The sequence below is a fragment of the Hordeum vulgare genome, chromosome 3H (genome assembly GCF_904849725.1).
Source record: "Hordeum vulgare subsp. vulgare chromosome 3H, MorexV3_pseudomolecules_assembly, whole genome shotgun sequence".
Taxonomy (NCBI): domain Eukaryota; kingdom Viridiplantae; phylum Streptophyta; class Magnoliopsida; order Poales; family Poaceae; genus Hordeum; species Hordeum vulgare.
The window spans coordinates 560,499,484-560,505,470 of NC_058520.1; positions in this window are offsets into that span (position 1 = coordinate 560,499,484).

Sequence of the window (5,987 nt, forward strand, 5' to 3'; positions counted from 1 at the left end):
CCGTCACACTGCCGGAGAACTCTTCTACCTCTCCGTCTCTCTTGCTGGATCAAGAAGGCCAAGATCATCGTCGAGCTGTACGTGTGCTGAACGCGGAGGTGCTGTCCGTTCGGCACTAGATCGTGGGACTGATCGCGGTACGGTTTGCGGGGCGGATCGAGGGACGTGAGGACGTTCCACTACATCAACCGCGTTCACTAACGCTTCTGCTTTACGGTCTACAAGGGTACGTAGATCACACATCCCCTCTCATAGATGGACATCACCATGATAGGTCTTCGTGCGCGTAGGAAAATTTTTGTTTCCCATGCGACGTTCCCCAACAGTGGCATCATGAGCTAGGTTCATGCGTAGATGTCTTCTGGAGTAGAACACAAAAGTTTTTGTGGGCGGTGATGTGCATTTTGCTGCCCTCCTTAGTCTTTTCTTGATTCCACGGTATTGTTGGATCGAAGCGGCTTGGACCGACATTACTCGTACGCTTACGAGAGACTGGTTTCATCGCTACGAGTAACTCCGTTGCTCAAAGATGACTGGCGGGTGTCAGTTTCTCCAACTTTAGTTGAATCGGATTTGACCGAGGAGGTCCTTGGATGAGGTTAAATAGCAACTCATATATCACCGTTGTGGTGTTTGCGTAAGTAAGATGCGATCCTACTAGATACCCATGGTCACCACGTAAAACATGCAACAACAAAATTAGAGGACGTCTAACTTGTTTTTGCAGTGTATGCTTGTGATGTGATATGGCCAACGATGTGATGTGATATATTGGATGTATGAAATGATCATGTTGTAATAGTTAATATCGACTTGCACGTCGATGGTACGGCAACCGGCAGGAGCCATAGGGTTGTCTTTAAACTAACGTTTGTGCTTGCAGATGCGTTTACTATATTGCTAGGACGTAGCTTTAGTAGTAATAGCATGAGTAGCACGACAACCCCGATGGCGACACGTTGATGGAGATCATGATGATGGAGATCATGGTGTGACGCCGGTGACAAGAAGATCGTGTCGGTGCTTTGGTGATGGAGATCAAGAAGCACGTGATGATGGCCATATCATGTCACTTATGAATTGCATGTGATGTTAATCCTTTTTTTGCACCTTATCTTGCTTAGAACGACGGTAGCATTATGAGGTGATCTCTCACTAAAATTTCAAGACGAAATTGTGTTCTCCCCGACTGTGCACCATTGCGACAGTTCTTCGTTTCGAGACACCACGTGATGATCGGGTGTGATAGACTCAACGTTCACATACAACTGGTGCAAAATAGTTGCACACGCAGAACACTCGGGTTAAGCTTGACGAGCCTAGCATGTGCAGACATGGCCTCGGAACACATGAGACCGAAAGGTCGAGCATGAATCGTATAGTTGATATGATTAGCATAGAGATGCTTACCACTGAAACTATTCTCGACTCACGTGATGATCGGACTTGAGATAGTGGATTTGGATCATGTACCACTCAAATGACTAGAGATATGTACTTTTTGAGTGGGAGTTCTTAAGTAATATGATTAATTCAACTAATTATCATGAACATAGTCTAATGGTCTTTGCGAATTACGATGTAGCTTGCGCTATAGCTCTACTGTTTTTATATGTTCCTAGAGAAAATTTAGTTGAAAATTGATAGTAGCAAACTTTGCAGACTGAGTCTGTAAAACCGAGGATCGTCCTCGTTGCTGCGTAGAAGGCTTATGTCCTTAATGCACCACTCGGTGTGCTGCACCTCGAGCGTCGTCTGTGGATGCTGTGAACATCCGACATACACGTTTCTGAGGACTACACGATAGTTCAGTGCAAAATACTTAATGGCTTAGAGGCAAGGCGCCAAAGACGTTTTGAAACGTCGCGGAACATAAATGATGTTCTAAAGAGATGAAATTGTGATTTCATGCTTGTGCCCTTGTTAAGAGGTACAAGACCTCCGACAAGATTCTTTGTCCACAAAGTAAAGGAGAAAAGCTCAATCGTTGAGCGTGTGCTCGGATTGTCTGAGTACGACAATCACTTGGATTAAGTGGGAGTTAATCTTCCAGATGAGATAGTGATGGTTCTCCAAAGTCACTGCCACCAAGCTGTGAGAGCTTCGTGATGAACTATAACATATCAAGGATAGATACAATGATCCTTGAGCGATTCGCGATGTTTGACACTGCGAAAGTAGAAATCAAGAAGGAGCATCAATAGTTGATGGTTTGTAAAACCACTAAGTTTCAAGAAAGGCAAGGGCTAGAAGGGATACTTCGTGAAACGGCAAAACAGTTGCTGCACTAATGAAGAGACCCAAGATTAAACACAAACCCGAGACTAAGTGCTTCTGTAATGAGGGGAACAGTCACTGAGGCGGAGCAACTCTAGATACTTGGTAGATAAGAAGGCTGGCAAAAGTCGAAAGAAGTATATTTGATATACATGATGTTGATGTGTGCTTTACTAGTACTCCTAGGAGCATGAGGGTATTGTATACCGGTTTGGTTGCTAAGTGATTAGTAACACAAAATGAAAGCTACGGCATAAACGGAGACTAGCTAAAGGAGAGGTGACGATACGTGTTGGAAGTGTTTCCAAGGTTGATATGATCAAACGTCGCACGCTCCCTCTACCATCGGGATTGGTGTTAAACCTAAATAATTGTTATTTGGTGCTTGCGTTAAGCATGAACATGATTGGATCGTGTTTATTGCAATACGATTATTCATTTAAAGAGAATAATGGTTACTCTATTTTCTTGAATAATCACCTTCAATGGTTTATTGAATCTCGATCGTAGTGTTACACATGTTCATAATATTGATGCCAAAAGATACGAGGTAATGATGATAGTACCACTTACTTGTCGCACTGCCGCTTGAGTCTTGTTGGTATAAATTGCATGAAGAGGCTCCATGTTGATGGATCTTTATACTCACTTGATTTTGAATCACAAGTGACATTCAAATCATACCACATGAGCAAGGCCTTGTTTTCATTGAGATGAAATAAGATAGTAACTTGTTGGAAGTGATACATGATGTATGCAGTCCAATGGGTGCTGAGGCACGCAGTGGATATCATTATGTTCTTACTTCAATGACGATTTGAGTAGATACTAGAGTATTTGCTTAATGAATCACAAGTCTGAAATATTGAAAAGTTCAATTCTGTTTCCGAGTGAAGTTCGTCGTAACAAGAGGATAAACTGTCTACGGTATGATCATAGAAATGAATATCTGAGTTACGAGTTTTGGTACGCAGTTAAGACAATGTGGAAATTGTTTCGCAGTTCATGCCACCTAGAACATCATAGTGTGATGATGTGTCTGAACGTCATAGCCACACACTATTTGGGATGGTGCATGCTATGATGTCTCTTATCGAATTACCACTATCGTTTATGGGTTAAGCATTAGAGACAACCGCATTCACTTTAAAAAGGGCACCACGTATTTCCGTTGAGATGACACAGTATAGACTGAGGTTTAGAGAAATCTAAACTGTTGTTTCTTGAAAGTTCGGGGTTTCGACACTTATGTGAAAAAGTTTCAGTCTGATAAGCTCGAACCCAAAGCGGATAAATGCATCTTCATAGGATATCCAAAACAGTTGGGTACATCTCCTATCTCAGATCCGAAAGCAAAGTGTTTGTTTCTAGAAACGGATCCTTTCTCGAGGAAAGGTTTCTCTCGAAAGAATTGACTGGGAGGGTGGTGGAACTTGATAAGGTTATTGAACCATCACTTCAACCAGTGCGTAGCAGGGCACAGGAAGTTGTTCCTGTGGCGCCTACACCAATTGAAGTGAAAGCTGATGATGGTGATCATCGAGCATCGGATCAAGTTACTACAAACCTCGTAGGTTGACAAGGTCACGTACTACTGCTGAGTGGTACGGTAACCCTGTCTTGCAGGTCATGTTGTTGAGCAACAGTGAACCTACGAGTTATGGGGAAAGCAATGGTGGGCCGGATTCCGACAAATGGCTGGAGGCCATGAAATCCGAGAGAGGATCCATGTATGAAAACAAAGTGTAGACTTTGGAAGAACTACTTGATGGTCATAGGACTATTGAGTAAAGATGGATCTTTAAAAGGAAGACAGACGATGATAGTGATAAGTCACTATTAAAGCTCGACTTGTTGCAAAGATGTTTCTGACAAGATCAAATAGTTGACTATGATAAGACTTTCTCACTCGTAGCGATGCTGAAAGTATGTTAGAATTATGTTAGTAGTTGCTGCATTATTTATGAAATATTGCACATAGGATGTCAAAACATTGTTTCCTCGACGGTTTCCTTGAGCAAACATTGTATGTGATACAACCAGGAGGTTTTGTCGATCCTAAAGATACTAGCAAGTATGCAAGCTCCAGCGATCCTTCAATGGACTGGTGCAAGCATCTCGGAGCTGGAATATACACTTTGATGAGGTGATCAAAGATTTTGGGTTTGTACAAGGTTTATGAGAAACTTGTATTTCCAAAGAAGTGAGTGGGAGCACTATAGAATTTCTGATAAGTATATGTGGTTGACATATTGTGGATCAAAAGTAATGTAGAATTTATGTAAAGCATACAAGGTTGTTTGAAAGGAGTTTTCAAAGGAATACCTGGATTGAGCTACTTGAACGTTGAGCATGAAAGATCTATGGAGATAGATCGAAAACGCTTAATAGAAGTTTCAACAAAATGCATGCCTTGACAAGTTTTGAAGGAGTTCAAAATAGATTAGCAAAGAAGGAGTTCTTGGTTGCGTTGTGGGGTGTGAATTTGAGTAAGACTCTAAACCCGACCACGACAGAATAAAGAGAATAGACAAAGGTCGTCTTCTATGCCTTAGCCGTAGACTCTAAAGTATGCCATGCTGAGTACCGCACCTGATGTGTGCCTTAACTCAAAGTCTGTTGAGAGGTATAGAGAGTGATCCATGATTGAATCACTAGCAGCGGTCAAAAATTATCCTTAGTAACTGATGGACTAAGGAATTTTTCTCGATTATGGAGGTGGTTAAAGAGTTCGTCGTAAAGGGTTACATCGATGCAAGCTTTGACACTAATCCGAATAAGTATGAGTAGTGAAACGGATTCGTATAGTAGAGTAGATGTTTGGAGTATTTCCGAATAGCACATAGTAGCAGCATCTATAAGATGACATAAAGATTTCTAAATAACACACGGATCTGAAAGTTTCAGAACCGTTGACTGAAACCTCTCTCACGAGCAAGACGTGATCAGACCCCATAACTATATGGGTATTGGATTCGTTGGAATCACATGGTGATGTGAACTAGATTATTGACTCTAGTGCAAGTGGGAGACTGTTGGAAATATGCCCTAGAGGCAATAATAAATTAGTTATTATTATATTTCTTTGTTCATGATAATCGTTTATTATCCATGCCATAATTGTATTGATTGGAAACACAATACTTGTGTGGATACATAGACAAAACACCGTCCCTAGTAAGCCTCTAGTTGACTAGCTCGTTTATCAAAGATGGCCAAGGTTTCCTGGCCATAGGCAAGTGTTGTTACTTGATAACGGGATCACATCATTAGGATAATCATGTGATGGACTAGACCCAAACTAATAGGCGTAGCATGTTGATCGTGTCATTTTGTTACTACTGTTTTCTGCGTGTCAAGTATTTGTTCCTATGACCATGAGATCATATAACTCACTGACACCGGAGGAATGCTTTGTGTGTATCAAACGTCGCAAGGTAACTGGGTGACTATAAAGATGCTCTACAGGTATCTCCGAAGGTGTTAGTTGAGTTAGTATGGATCGAGACTGGGATTTGTCACTCCGTGTGACGGAGAGGTATCTCGAGGCCCACTCGGTAATACAACATCACACACAAGCCTTGCAAGCAATGTGACTTAGTGTAAGTTGCGGGATCTTGTATTACGGAACAAGTAAAGAGACTTGCCGGTAAACGAGATTGAAATAGGTATACGGATACTGACGATCGAATCTCGGGCAAGTAACATAC